The sequence below is a fragment of the Bufo gargarizans genome, chromosome 1 (genome assembly GCF_014858855.1).
Source record: "Bufo gargarizans isolate SCDJY-AF-19 chromosome 1, ASM1485885v1, whole genome shotgun sequence".
Classification (NCBI taxonomy): domain Eukaryota; kingdom Metazoa; phylum Chordata; class Amphibia; order Anura; family Bufonidae; genus Bufo; species Bufo gargarizans.
The window spans coordinates 639,396,634-639,412,673 of NC_058080.1; the positions used below are offsets into that span (position 1 = coordinate 639,396,634).

General features: G+C 43.4%; 1 protein-coding gene across 1 annotated transcript in view; it reads left to right on the plus strand.

Annotated features, from left to right (window-relative positions):
- The first annotated feature begins 3,323 nt into the window (after positions 1 to 3,323).
- Positions 3,324 to 16,040, plus strand: part of FAM172A (family with sequence similarity 172 member A) — a 525,893-nt gene continuing 513,176 nt past the window's right edge. Inside the window, exon 1 of the mRNA XM_044291378.1 lies at positions 3,324 to 3,658. The gene's annotated coding sequence lies outside the window, so the exon portion shown is untranslated. The remainder of the gene's footprint in view (positions 3,659 to 16,040) is intronic.

The following is a 16,040-nucleotide window of genomic DNA, read 5'->3' on the forward strand; positions in this document are numbered from 1 at the left end:
ACAGATCCCCCATATAACAGCGTCCTCCACAGATCCCCCATAACAGCGTCCTCCACAGATCCCCCATATAACAGCGTCCTCCACAGATCCCCCATATAACAGCGTCCTCCACAGATCCCCCATATAACAGCGCCCTCCACAGATCCCCCATATAACAGCGTCCTCCACAGATCCCCCATATAACAGCGTCCTCCACAGATCCCCCATATAACAGCGCCCTCCACAGATCCCCCATATAACAGCGTCCTCCACAGATCCCCCATATAACAGTGTCCTCCACAGATCCCCCATAACAGCGTCCTCCACAGATCCCCCACAACACAGCGCCCTCCACAGATCCCCCACAACACAGCGCCCTCCACAGATCCCCCACAACACAGCGCCCTCCACAGATCCCCCACAACACAGCGCCAATTACAGAACTACCTAACACCTTGTAATAGACTGGCATACATCCTGCATATCAGATATTTACATTACAATTCATAACAGTAGCAAAATTAGTTATGATGTAGCAAGGAAAAAAATTTAATGGTTGGGGGTCACCACAACATGAGGAACTGTAATAAGGGGTCACGGCTTTAGAAAGGTTGAGAACCACTGTTATACATCCTTGTGCCGCTTTCATGCGATCTATATGCCTGAAAAAAACGTCTTATAAAGTAATCATTTCCTGCTCCAACAGTCACGCTAGAAGTCAAGGGGATAGCCCTTCCCTCACTTCAGGCTGTACCTCCCCTGCCCTAACCCCGCCTCTATGCACTGTAATTGACACCCGGCTCAGTCGCCGGGACCGCGCTTGTACAGGCTGCGCATGCGCCGTCCTCCTCATTCACCGCGCGATCCTGTAATTCAGTTACAGGATCGCGCTTGAGTCCGCGCGATAGACGGGATCGCGCGGCGAATGAGGAGGACGGCGCATGCGCAGCCTGTACAAGCGTGGTCCTTGTAACTGAATTACAGATCTTGCAAGTAGAAAAACTCAAAACTGTGCAGGGAAAACGGCTCATCGTTTTTAATAACGACCAATTGAAAAAATTATTTTTAGCTCAAAATGACTTCAATTCAATAATTAAAAAAACACCAAAGGTGTCCACATGCTCCCTCACGCTGTGAGCAGCCCTGCACAGCTGATAGCCGAGGACCACAAAGCGGTGAGTACAGAGCCTTCACTGCTTCCAGGTCCTCCAGTACTAAAGAAGCGCTTCTATAATGGGGAAGGGGGGGGGGGGGGGGCGTCTTATGGGGCGAAAAATAAAGAGAGAGAGTCGTGATGATACCAAAATTTGGATTTGGTTTCAAAACCAAGAAAAAATATTGTGATACTTGATACTACGCAGAAAAAACTAAAAATAACAAAAATACCCACACATTAACCTCATGTTGCCAGCTCAATACGATTACTGCAATACCAAATTTGTATAGTTTTTATTTTGTTTTATTACTTAAAAAAACCTTTGGAAAAAAATATCAATTTTCTTTGCATTATTTTCGTGACTACAGGGCTATAGGAGTGATTGTTTTTTGAAAGACAAACTGTAGTTTTCCTTGGTACATACATTTTTTTTTGTTAGTGTAAGGCTACTTTCACACTTGCGCTTGATCGGATCCGTTCTGAACGGATCCGATCATATTAATGCAGACGGAGGCTCCGTTCAGTACGGATCCGTCTGCATTAATAACTTTAAAAAAATTCGCAAGTGCGCAAGTAGCCTGCGCGGATCCGTTCAGACTTTCAATGTAAAGTCAATGGGGGACGGATCCGCTTGAAGATTGAGCCATATGGTGACATCTTCAAGCGGATCCGTTCCCATTGACTTACATTGTAAGTCTGAACGGATCCGCACGCCTCCGCACGGCCAGGCGGACACCCGAACACTGCAAGCAGCGTTCAGCTGTCCGCCTGTCCGTGCGGAGGCTGAACGCCGCCAGACTGATGCAGTCTGAGCGGATCCGCATCCATTCAGACTGCATCAGGGCTGGACGGAGGCGTTCGGGTCCGCTCGTGAGCTCCTTCAAACAGAGCTCACGAGCGGACCGACGAACGCTAGTGTGAAAGTAGCCTTAATAGTTCAAACATTTTCAGACATGGCGATACCTGATCTTTATTTTTTTGGTTTACCTTATTGTTTTGGACTATAAGACACACTTTTGTACCCCAAAAAGTGGAGAGTGGCTGTATGTTAATGACCTCTTCCATTATGGAAGTAGTCATCAGCATGTGGGAGGCGTAGGGAGCGGCGAGAGAAGCGCTGCGCAGTACTTACCCTTCCTGGTCTTCCAAGCCCCGCTCTGCACTCTGTCATGATTGTGTAATGCAGGGATGCCCAACCTGCGTCCCTCCAGCTGTTGCAAAACTACAACTCCCAGCATGCCTGGACAGCCTACAGCAGGGCATGGTGGGAGTTGTAGTTTTACAACAGCTGGCGAGCCACAGGTTGAGCATCCCTGGTGTAATGCATCAGGACATAGTATACATAGGCATGCACTATGACCTGAAGTTGTGCGACGTCAGGTCACAGTGCAGTGTGGGCCGGAGGACCAGGGAGGGTGAGGGGATCTGCAGGGTGACAGCGCTGTCCGGAGCAGGAGAGCGAAGTTTATTTATGTATTTTAACGTCCGATCTGAGGTCTGACGTTGGGGTCCCAATCTGATGGAGCTTGAGGGTCTGATGAAAAAATATTATTTTTTCTTTTCCTCCTCGAAATAAGTGCCCACACCTCCCCTCAACACAAGTCACACTCTACTACAGTATACAGCAATACATGAAACACACACAGCTCTGCTACATGCAGGACTCACAACAGTGCCCACACCTCCCCTCAACACAAGTCACACACTACTACAGTATACAGCAATACATGAAACACACACAGCTCTGCTACATGCAGGACTCACAACAGAGCCCACACCTCCCCTCAACACAAGTCACACACTACTACTGTATACAGCAATACATGAAACACACACACAGCTCTGCTACATGCAGGGCAGTAACTCACCACTAAGCACACAATGCACACTGCCCTGCACGGTCCGTACACACACCTATACCGGCACACAGTCCCCGCACACAGCGGACCCACTGCCCGCTCACACTGTACATAAAAAACAAGTACTACAGCAGCCCAAACCAGACCCTGACTCCTCCCACACACGTGACTGATCACATGGACATGACGTCATCGAGACGTCTTACGATTCAGTCTCTCATTATTTTAATTGGAGAAAAGTCGATCACATGACAAACAAAAAGCGGAAGCCCTCCAGAGGGAGGCTTGGAACGCATGCATCCAGTTTCTCTTCCTTCCTTCCGGCCGGGTCCTCTCAAATTAGCTTTCTAGCAGGGCTGTTCGTGTCTGTGGCTGGAGGGGCTGCTTCCTGGGTTTTGGGTTGTTTTTTTTTAGTGGATTTTTTATTTGTATTTTTTAATAAGTAATATTTTAGTATTAGAGGTGTGAAGGAAGTGCTGTACTGTTGCCTGGTGGCTCAGTAGTGCCCCTCATCTGTAGGTGTGCAGTGACAGCTCTGCACATTCATTTTTAGCCTTTTATTTATAGTAATTTTCTTATTTTTCTGGAGAATTGTGGCCTTGTGTCTATGTGGAGGTGATCTCGCGTGGAAGTGGTGCAGCGCCCCTGTAAACAGGGAGGCCAAGTGAGTGTGCAGCGCCAGCATGGGGATACCGCATGGGGGGGTATGACTGTTGGGGGCACAGGATTCGCTGCATGTCTATCTGATGTTCTTGTATAGCCTAATTAAAATGACAAGTATTTCTGCATGTAAATGTAATTACTGAAATGTGCGCTAATATGGTGGCCGGGTGCACAGTGAGAATCCGGGAATTCTGATAATTCGCTATTGCTTCCTGCACAGAACTGCACAATGATTTTGATTTTACTAAATCCATGACTGGAGATAGTTCAGAGGGATTCTAATACATTAGCTTGTGCGCTGGTATAATATAGAAGATATATCCTCAGGAAAGGGCATCAATATCAGATCGGCAGAGGTCTCAGTCCCAGCGCCCCCGGCCATAAACTGTTTGAAGGGGTTGCATATATCATGCAAGTATACCTACGTGTTGTAGAGGCGGCGCCATAGGCGGACTGGCTGTAGACCCTACAGGGTCATTTCCTGGTAGGCCAATGCCCAGAGGCCCATCCATGTCCCCCGCAGGGCCGTCAGCGAGGTACATAAAGATCTGATGCCCTCAGCATTAATTAATGTAGGAGCAACAGGCACTAAAGCATTTGGCCAGTTGCCACCTTGAATTCAACTCTATGAGTGCATTCACATGAGATGCCATGCTTGTGACATTTTTTTTTTTTGTTTTATTTTTTTTTTTGTGTGGACCCATTATAACAATGCCTATTCTTGCCCGAAAAACAGACAAGAATAGGACATGTTCTATTTTATTTTTTGCAGAGCTACGGAATGCGTAGATACGGAATCCATTGAAATGAGTGGGTCCGCATCCATTCCGCAAAAAAATGCAGCAAAATACAGTTGTGTGAATGGCACCTATGTATGTAACTGCTGTCCTCCAGGCAATGATACAGTTTGATATTGTGGTGCAGGCAGCAGTATTTTGGACTATATTTTTATTTTATGTACTTATATAGCGCTACTATATTCTGCAGCGCTTTACAGACATTAGCATCTAACTGTCCCCAATGGGGCTCACAATCTAGGTTCCCTATCAGTATGTCTTTGGAGTGTGGGAGGAAACCGGAGAACCCGGAGGAAACCCACTCAAACACGGGGAGAACGTACAAACTACATGCAGATGCCGCCCTTGGTCGGATTCGAACCTAGGACCCCAGCGCTGCAAGGCACCAGTGCTAACCACTGAGCCAACGTGCTGCCCACACTGTGGTATTTGAATGTGTAACAAAATGGTAGGACTCGCAATGGTGGCCGATGGGTGCTCTATTAGGTCGAGAACCCAAAAACCCAGCCCTTAAAAATTAAGTGATAAAAAGAGTATTTATAGGCACACTACCTTTTGGACAATGTATGTCCGCACATCTTATATGGTAAAAACTGTACAATTTATTTGCATAAAAATACATACAATAACATTAAATAAATAACCAACAATTCTTGTTAATTATTCGTCCTCAACTTTTTGGAGTGTTCAGTGATTGTGGAGGATCAGTAATTAACAATCAATACCCCTATTATACAATATGCGGATGTATCTTCTCGGATTCACAATTCATACACCTAAAGGACTCAATCCCAATTCACGATTAAAAATATATAAAACAATGAGGTCCATAATTGAGGTATAATGGACGCAATCTGAAGCGGTTATATCCAGTTCATATACTTCAAATGTCAGTATTTCATTGATTTGGTCCCCAATATTCCACCGTTTATGCCAAGTGTAGTGGTAAGTCTTCACACATAGCGCATTACTTTGGTAGCAGTTTACCCAAATGTTCGTGCCGGTAGGCAATTATACGTACCTCTTGTATAGCGCTCACACTCGCAGAGCGCTTAAGCAATGAGTGCTGTTCAGATGTAAATAGACAAAAACAGGTAGCGCCTCTATTGTAAGTCTGTATGATTCAGCGCTTACCTGTTAGTTGATGCCCGAGACATCAGTGGTTCTGAGGCTTGCCGATGTAGCGCTTACCTTCAAAGAGGATTAAAGTCGAAATCTACGGTGAGTTGGAGTGGGATAGGCTGTGCCCTCACCCCTGCCGTATCTGTGTTGCGTTACCGCTCTTACTGTTCACCGCTATCGCCGGTATTTCTGTTCAAACATCCAGCGTTCCTTCCTGCAGACGCGTGTTTTTGTCCAGCTGCGCGCCAAGCACTCCTTTTCTTGTTTCAATAAGGCGTTTTCTTCAACTTTTTTGATAATTGCTCCAGCTGTAGTTTGGTATAAAGCTCTTTAAGAAGATGTCGACATCGGGTATACAGTGACCTATAGCATCGCTAAACGCGTTTCGGAGCCTCTGCTCCTTCCTCAGGAGCTATATGTCACTCGCCAGTGAATAGTGTCTTTTATACTATCCAATGTCAATTCCAAACTGGATCCAGTGGATCTGGGGTACTGATATATAGACACTACATGGACCAAAGTATCAATTTGTACCTGTTCTAATTATTCCTCCTTCCTTCTTGTATTTATTTTTCTTCCCATACAACAGTCTACATAAAGTTTGCCAATATGTTGCAATAAAAAAGCTAATTTCAGTAACTATGGTAATTATGCGTTTTCATTGCGATTTTACATATCACATGCGTTTTTAATTTTTATTCTCCTCACTTTCCACCTTAATGCAATTCCTTAACTGAATATACTCCATGAATTGTACCAATCGCCCATGTGATTTCAAAATAAGTTTATTTCGTCCTTGCTCTTTATTTTATTTTTTGTTCTTGTTTTTTTTATTTTTATTATTTTTGTAGGATTATTGATTATTTGAACCTATGAAAAGATTTTGAATGCATTATGTGGGTACAATTCTCATATAAGACTGTATAAAATGTTTAAAAATGTGGAAAATTTGACGAAACAAGAAACTGAAGCAATAGAACAACTGCAGAAAAATAACAATATCACTATACGACCGGCAGATGGGGGGGGGGGGGGGGGGCTATAGTGATACAGTAACATATAAGGAAGAATGCATAAAACAACTGTCAGATAGGGATACATATAAAAACTTGAAAAAGATCCAACAGATGAATACCAGTGCTTATTGGTCAAACTGTGCAATTGAGGAAAGGAAATGAGAATCATATTGGAAAAAGAATTTCCGTTTATTGTAGGAACACAAAAAAAAGAATCCCAATGTTTTACAGTATACCAAAAGTTCACAAAGATAACAAAAATCCCCCAGGCCGCCCCATCATAGCCGGCATGGGATCAATGACATCTAACTTATCTCAATACTTAGATCAGATACTCCAACCAATTGTCAAAGTTTCACCATCCTACATAAAAGATACCACTCAGGTTATTGCATTGGTAGAGGGATTACAGTACCAGCCTTATTGGATATTAGGCACACTTGATGTTAATTCCCTATATACAGTTAGAGATCATAAACAGGGTACCGAATCTCTTAACACCATCCTTTTTAGAGATGGAACATTAAATAAGGAACAAATCCAGTTTACTATTGAGGGGATACAACATGTCCTTACACATAACTACTATCAATCTAATTTCTATCTCCAAACGCGCAGGACCGCTATGGGTACCGGATTCGCCCCAAGTTACGCAAACTTATTTATGGCACTGGGAATATGAGACCATTCAACCTCGACTGGGGGAGGGTCTGGTGCTGCTTTATTGATTACATTCTGTTTATTTGGATAGAGGGGAAGATAAACTTAGCCAGTTTCTAATTGATTTAAATCAAAATTCAAAAAATTTGAGGTTTATGCCAAATATTAGCAGGGAACAGGTCGTTTTTTTGACCGGGTCATCTCAGTGATAATAGATTGATTTGTAAAATTCATCATAAGCCGGTAGGAAAAAATGGCTGCATACTGTATACAAGCTGTCATGGATGGTTAACCAACATTCCGACCAGTCAGTTCTGTAGTCTTAAAAGAAATTGCTCCTTAGTCAATTTGAAGAAGAAGCTAAACAATTGTCTAATAAATTCCTGAATAAAAATTATCCACAAAGGGTCATTAACACATCTTTAGAACAGGTAAGAAAAATAAAAAGAAATACGTTTTTTACCCCTAAAAATTTAGTGAAACAAGAAGATGAAATAAGAATTATTTTGCCATTTAATTCACAGTATAAAATAGTAGAAAAAATTAATATAGAAGTACTGACATCACCTACTTAAAGACAAAGTGGTAGGAACTTTGTTACCTAAAATCCCTAGTATCGCTTATTCTAGGGCCTCATCAATTGGCACAAAAGTAGCCCCAACAACTAAAGGCCAGAGTAGGACCCCCTCTATTTCAGAGTAGGTGAAGCCGAAAGTCTTCTATAAATGTGGTAACTATGGAAACTAAGTCCACTGCAGGCCCCAAGAAGACAATGACAGTAAGATCTACGTGTTACTCCGATAAATGGGAAATTAAGAATTTTTTAACCTGTAACACGACAAGTGTAATTTTACATGATTCAGTGTCCTTGTGACAAACAATATATAGGGAGAACCAAAAGAACCCCGAAAAAAAGAATATTGGAATATCTTACAAACATACGTAATGGCTTTGAAAAACATACTTTATCCAAGCACTTTAAAGAATACCATAACAAAGATCCTAGTTGCCTGACCTTTACAGCTATAGAAACCATTCAGTGCAATTGGAGAGGAGGTAACCATATTGCAGATATGTCCCGGGCAGAATCCAGATATAATTTTGATTTTGAAACATTAATTCTGCAAGGCCTCAATGCAGATATGGAGATATTTGGCTACCTATGATGATTGGGGCTGGGGCCTGGCCCCGATGGAAAATCGGGTTTGGCCGTTAGTTTAATCAGCACCCTGATCTCTCCTTGGTTCCAGGCTCCTTCCCCTATTTCCTCCTTCCTCCTCTTCTCCTCTTTTCTATCAATTCAAGATACCTACATTATTCAACAACTTATTTTATGTATTTAAAATTTTGGGTATTTATATATATATATATATATAATAGATTTTTCCCCCCACATTTTTAAATATTATACAGTCTGACTCTTATCTTAGAATTGTACTTATATAATACATTTTAAAATTTCATAGGTTCAAATAATCAAGGAACGAATGTAATAAAAAACCACAAAAAATAAGAGGACGAAATAAACCCATTTTGAAATCACATGGGCGATTGGTACAATTCATGGAGTATATTCAGTTAAGGAATTGCATTAAGGTGGAAAGTGAGGAGAATAAAAATAAAAAAACGCATGTGATATGTAAAAACGCAATGAAAACGCATAATTACCATAGTTACTGAAATTAGCTTTTTTTATTGCAACATATTGGTAAACTTGATGTAGACTCTTGTATGGGGAGAAAAAAAATACAAGAAGGAAGGAGGAATAATTAGAACAGGTACAAATTGATACTTTGGTCCATGTAGTGTCTATATATCAGTACCCCAGATCCACTGGATCCAGTTTGTAATTGACATTGGATAGTATAAAAGACACTATTCACTGGCGAGTGACATATAGCTCCTGAGGAAGGAGCAGAGGCTCCGAAACGCGTTTAGCGATGCTATAGGTCACTGTATACCTGATGTCGACATCTTCTTAAAGAACTTTATGCCAAACTACAGCTGGAGCAATTATCTAAATTTATCTAATTTTTAGATTCTAAAAAGTTGAAGAAAACGCCTTGGGCTACTTTCACACTTGCGGCAGAGTGATCCGGCAAGCAGTTCCGTCGCTGGAACTGCCTGCTGGGTCCGGCAATCTGCATTTAAATCGACAGCATTTGTAGACTGATCCAGATGCGGATCCGTCTTACAAATGCATTGCATGAACAGATCCGTCTCTCCGTATGTCATCCGGAGAAACGGATTAGTTATATATATATTTTTTTTTTTTTAAGGACGGATCCGGCATTGCGGTATTTTTAATGCTGGATCCGGCACTAATACATTTCAATGTAAATAATGCCCAATCCGGCATTCCGGAAACTGATCCGGAATTTCGGACGGAGATAATACCGCAGCATGCTGCGGTATTTCCTCTGTCCAAAACGCCGTTCAGTGACTGAACTGGAGACATCCTGATGCATCCTGAACGTATTTCTCTCTATTCAGAATGTATTAGGATGAAACTGATCAGTTCTTTTCTGGTATTGAGCCCCTAGAACAGAACTCAGTGCCGGAAAAGAAAACCGCTAGTGTGAAAGTACCCTTATTGAAACAACCAAAGGAGTGCTTGGCTCGCAGCAGGACAAAAAAACACGTGTCTGCAGGAAGAAACGCTGGATGTTTGAACAGCAATACCGGCGGACAGTAAGAGTGGGAACGCAACACAGATACGGCAGGGGTGAGGGGACAGCCTATCCCGCTCCAACTCACCGTAGATTTTGATTTTAATCCTCCTTGAAGGTAAGCGCTACATCGGCAAGCCTCAGGTAAGCGCTGAATCATACAGACTTACAATAGAGGCGCTACCTGTTTTTGTCTATTTACATCTGAACAGCACTCATTGCTTAAGCGCTCTGCGAGTGTGAGCGCTATACAAGAGGTACGTATAATTGCCTACCGGCACGAACATTTGGGTAAACTGCTACCAAAGTAATGCGCTGTGTGTGAAGACTTACCACTACACTTGGCATAAACGGTGGAATATTGGGGACCAAATCAATGAAATACTGACATTTGAAGTATATGAACTGGATATAACCGCTTCAGATTGCGTCCATTATACCTCAATTATGGACCTCATTGTTTTATATATTTTTAATCGGGAATTGGGATTGAGTCCTTTAGGTGTATGAATTGTGAATCCGAGAAGATACATCCGCATATTGTATAATAGGGGTATTGATTGTTAATTACTGATCCTCCGCAATCACTGAACACTCCCAAAAGTTGATGATAAATAATTAACAAGCATTGTTGGTTATTTATTTTACATTATTGTATTTATTTTTATGCAAATAAATTGTACAGTTTTTACCATATAAGGCGTGCTGACATACATTGTCCAGAAGGTGGTGTGCCTATAAATACTCTCCTTTTTAACACTGTGGTATTTACTTCTGCTGGGGCGGTATTTTGTACTACACTGTGATATTTGGTACTGCTGGGGTGGTATTTTGTACTACACTGTGGCATTTGGTACTGCTGGGGTGGTATTTTGTACTACACTGTGATATTTGGTACTGCTGGGGCGGTATTTTGTACTACACTGTGATATTTGGTACTGCTGGGGTGGTATTTTGTACTACACTGTCGCATTTGGTACTGCTGGGGCGGTATTTTGTACTACACTGTGATATTTGGTACTGCTGGGGCGGTATTTTGTACTACACTGTGATATTTGGTACTGCTGGGGTGGTATTTTGTACTACACTGTCGCATTTGGTACTGCTGGGGCGGTATTTTGTACTACACTGTCGCATTTGGTACTGCTGGGGCGGTATTTTGTACTACACTGTCGCATTTGGTACTGCTGGGGCGGTATTTTGTACTACACTGTCGCATTTGGTACTGCTGGGGCGGTATTTTGTACTACACTGTGGTATTTGGTACTGCTGGGGCGGTATTTTGTACTACACTGTGGTATTTGGTACTGCTGGGGCGGTATTTTGTACTACACCTTGGTATTTGGTACTGCTGGGGCGGTATTTTGTACTACACTGTGGTATTTGGTACTGCTGGGGCGGTATTTTGTACTACACTGTGGTATTTGGTACTGCTGGGGCGGTATTTTGTACTACACTGTGGTATTTGGTACTGCTGGGGCGGTATTTTGTACTACACTGTGGTATTTGGTACTGCTGGGGCGGTATTTTGTACTACACTGTGGTATTTGGTACTGCTGGGGCGGTATTTTGTACTACACTGTGGTATTTGGTACTGCTGGGGCGGTATTTTGTACTACACTGTGGTATTTGGTACTGCTGGGGCGGTATTTTGTACTACACTGTGGTATTTGGTACTGCTGGGGCGGTATTTTGTACTACACTGTGGTATTTGGTACTGCTGGGGCGGTATTTTGTACTACATTGTGGTATTTGGTTCTGCTGGGGTGGTATTTGGTTCTTCTGGGGCGGTATTTTGTGCTACACTGTGGTATTTTGTTCTGCTGGGGCGGTATTTTGTTCTGTGCTATGGTTTTGATGGCCCTGCCCACTTCTGTTGTCCTGCCTTCTGTCAATTTGGATCCACTTACAACATGGCCCACACTTAGTTTTTTTTCCAGGGCCTCTGTAAGTTCCTGGTCCGCCTCTGAGCGGCACAGTGTAATTGCAACTACTCCGTCTCATTCAAGTGAACAGGAGAGGAAGGTGTAATTACACTGCACACCCCTTTAAGCATATGTCCACGTGTGGAGAATGTGCCGTGGACTTTCTGCCATGGAATTGCGGGTGAAGAATACACAGTGTATTACAGTACCAGCAAAGTGTATAACATTTTACAAAATCTCATCCACATAAAGCAGAAACATCTGCTCTGGAAATTGACCCGTGGTGTGGATTTAAATTTATGCTGTGGCTTTCTATTGCAGTGCATAGTGTGAAAAGCGCTTTAAAAAATCTGCATGTGACGCTTGGGTTTTTTCTTGTATTTCTGTTTCTGACCATTTTTAAGGTCTCTGCTGTCAGTGGATGAAAACCCTGCTTATGAGTCTGGTGTATGAACGTTTAGCTCGCAGAGCATTGCCTAAATTTAAAGGGGATGTCCCATGAAAAATATTCTACAGTTTTCAAACCTGCTCCTGGATCTGAATACTTTTGTGTGTATAATTAAATATGTGAAATGTATCTGTATAGCGCCACCTGCTGCTTGTTCTTTTTCTCATTGGTTTATCCTGCTCACTGAGGTCGCACATGCTCAGTTTCATCCTTCAACTGCCTCCTGAGCTGTGAAGAAGAAAAGACACTCCCCTTCAAGCTCTCAGCTCATAAATCTAGCAGAGCAATGAATCTCTGGATCCATGTGAGGTACAGGGCTGGTTCTAGCTTTGTTAGAAAGGTATTGTCATGTATATGATGTCTGATTTTTATTTTTTACCTTAAAGGGGTTCTGCACCTTCATTTAACTGAGGATCTATCCTCTGGATAGATCATCAGCATCTGATCGGCGGGGGTCCGACACCCGGGACCCCGCCGATCAGCTGTTTGAGAAGGCAGCGGCGCTCCAGCAGCGGCGCTCCAGCAGCGCTGCGGCCTTCTCACTGTTTACCGCCGGGCCGCCGGCCCACTGACGTCACGACTTGTATCAACTAGAGTGGGTGCGGCTAATCTCCATTCAAGTGAACAGAGCTTAGCCGCGCCCATTCTAGTTGATACAAGTTGTGATGTCAGTGGGCGGGCCGCCCGGCGGTAAATAGTGAGAAGGCCGCTGCTGGAGCGCTGCTGCCTTCTCAAACAGCTGATCGGCGGGGGTCCCGGGTGTCGGACCCCCGCCGATCAGAAGCTGATGATCTATCCAGAGGATAGATCATCAGTTAAATGAAGGTGCAGATCCCCTTTAATCATGGGATAATCCCTTTATTACAAGTACCCTCCTCTCAGCAGAAGGCAGGAATAGGCTAGTAGAATGCAGAGTCTGAAGGTGAGCCATGCAGGGCTGCGTCTGTAGTTCTGTCTGAAAACGTATCCTCAAAATATGGATACCCCCTATGTGTCTTCCATGTTTCTCTCACTCGCATCAATAGAAAGGGCTAATATGGAGAGAATAGGACATAATTAGCAAAACGGCCACCTGGATCCGCAAAATATACAGATGTGTGCATGGCCCTATAGAAATTAATGGGTCAGTGTGCTATCCACAAAAAATGCAGACTGGTGACAGATATCCTACGCAAAACGCATATTGATTCCGCCATTTTGCTATATTGTTTATTAAACAGCCACAATGTGAGTTGGGTGTTGTACAGTACAGAGTACGTGCCGGAGAGTCCTAATATTCATGAGCTCCTGGCTTTCTCTAGTTGCAAAACTAATATATTGGCATGGGGGAAAGGGGGTAGGGAGAGCCAGGCGCTATAAAATATGAGGACTCTTGCGCTTTTGCAGTGTAGTGAGTGCATTTCTGGAAATAGGTGGTGTGGGTGAGGAGAGCCTGGAGACCATGAATATGAGGACACTTGAGCTCATGCAGTGTACTGAGTGGATTCCAGCACCTGGTGGTGTGGGTGAGGAGAGCCTGGAGACCATGAGGACACTTGAGCTCATGCAGTGTACTGAGTGGATTCCAGCACCTGTGGTGGGGGTGAGGAGAGCCTGGAGACCGTGAATATGAGGACTCTTGAGCTTGTGTGGATTCCAGCTCTCTGCTTGTGCATTCAAGTGGACAGAGCTCAGTCCCGCCCAGGCCAGTGATACTAGTCATGACGTCACTGGGTCTGTCGTAATCAGCGAGAAGGCCGCGGCGCTCCTGCCAGCGCCGCTGCCTTCTCAAACAGCTGATTGGCGGGGGTCCTGGGTGTCGGACGCCCACCGATCAGATGATCTATCCAGAGGATAGATGATCAGTTTTAAAGAGCTGCAGAACCCCTTTAAATATAAGGACAGAATGGTTAGTCCAATCTAAGTCACATGATGCAGTAACTGAAGATGTGAATTTCTGTATAAACTAAGCATATAAAAACCTAACCTTATTAGAGGTTTAATGTCTTTTTGAAATGCAAGTCTGTAAAACAACCATGTTCTTTCAGTGGCACTATTTATCATCCGTCCACAGGATAGGTGAAAAATGTTAGATCAGTGATCACTGGTATGAGGGATCCTAGTCCCATCCCTCCTGAGGAGCCTGCGGCCTGCCCTCCTAACGACACTATGGGACATAGCTGAACACTTACTCCTCCTTCTAGTTGTATAGTGCACATGGACCTCTGAATTGTGGATGTGCTGGTGAAGAATAATGGAATCTGTTGTTCCCCTGAATAGCGCTCAGTATCAGTGACACTTATCTCCTATTCTGTAACAGCCTGGGTTCTGAGCGCAGGTTTCGCTTCATTGCCAGGGTCGGAGGGAACACCAATCCCAACTGTTAACCTTTTGATCACGCTACGGTATTGACTCCCCCCTGCGATCGATCACTAGGATCAGAGACTGGGGGAGCGATTTGCAGTCAGTCCTAAGGACGTATGAAGGACCCCCCGACTGTCTGTGCAGTAATCCAGCTGTTAGGACACTCTAGTGTTACCCTAACTGCAACCTGTGCCATTATTAGGTGATTTTGTGTGAAAAATTTTGAGTGACAAGGAAATGAAAACAAAGACGCCAAAAATAGTGTTTTTCTATACTTTAACTGCAAACAAAGTATATAAATTACACAATAATTTAGGCTTATTTCGCGTTAGGCTGTTCCGACAGGGGAACAGCACGCTGGATCCCTACTAACGTTTGCACATGTGTGCTGCTGGACGCCCCCCTTGGCGCCTTTCACTATAATGGGGAGGGGCCGGCGATGTGGCCGCAGAACTGCAAACATGCCAAGGGGCAGCAGACACCACAGCACGCAGTGCCGTAGCTGATGTTCAGTGGATCAGCACATATAGTACCGCACAGTACTGTATAGAGGCCCTAATAGACAGCCAATCAGTACTTGTGCTTCGGAGCTTGGAATGACACACACAGGAGGATAGCCAGCATCTTTATGACTGCTACTAGTGATGAGCCAAGCGAGCTTTGTTTCGTTCAAAACTTCAGATTAATACTGTACGAAGATCCGTCTATGTACAGTAAAAAAATGTATGGGCTCCAATGAACCTGAGTAAGTTAAACCATCAGACCCACTGTATCGTAAGGAAACCAAGTGGGTCTGGGTAAAAGGGAAAAAAAAGTTTAAAAAAAAATCTAATTTCTTCTTCTAGCCATAAAAAAAATACACTACACGTTTTGTACCATCGCGTCCGTAACGACCTGATTTATAAAAGGATCATGTTACTTTCCCTGCATGGTAAACTCCATAGAAAAAAAAAGAGAAAAACTATGATGGAATTCAAAATTTGCCCACCTCACTTCCAAAAAAAAGTATTAACGGTGATCAAAAAAGTTGTATGTACCCCAAAAGAGCTACCAATCAAACAGTCACCTCATCCCGAAAAAAAGAGCCCCTACATGAGACAATCGCCCAAAAAATTAAAACAATATGGCCATCAGAAAATGGAGACACAAAAATGTATTTTTTCCTAAAATGCTATTATTGTGTAAAAGTTAAATAAATAAGAAAAAGTAGACCTATTAGGTATTGCCGCATCCGTAACAACCTGCTCTACAAAGTTTGTAAAATCAGTTTTGAGTAACCTAAGGTGTGTAGTTTCTACAATGGGGTAATTTATGGGGGGTTTCCACTATGTAAGCCCCACAAAGTGACTTCAGAACTGAACTGGTCCTTAAAAAGTGGGTTTTGGAAATTTTCTTAAAAGCTT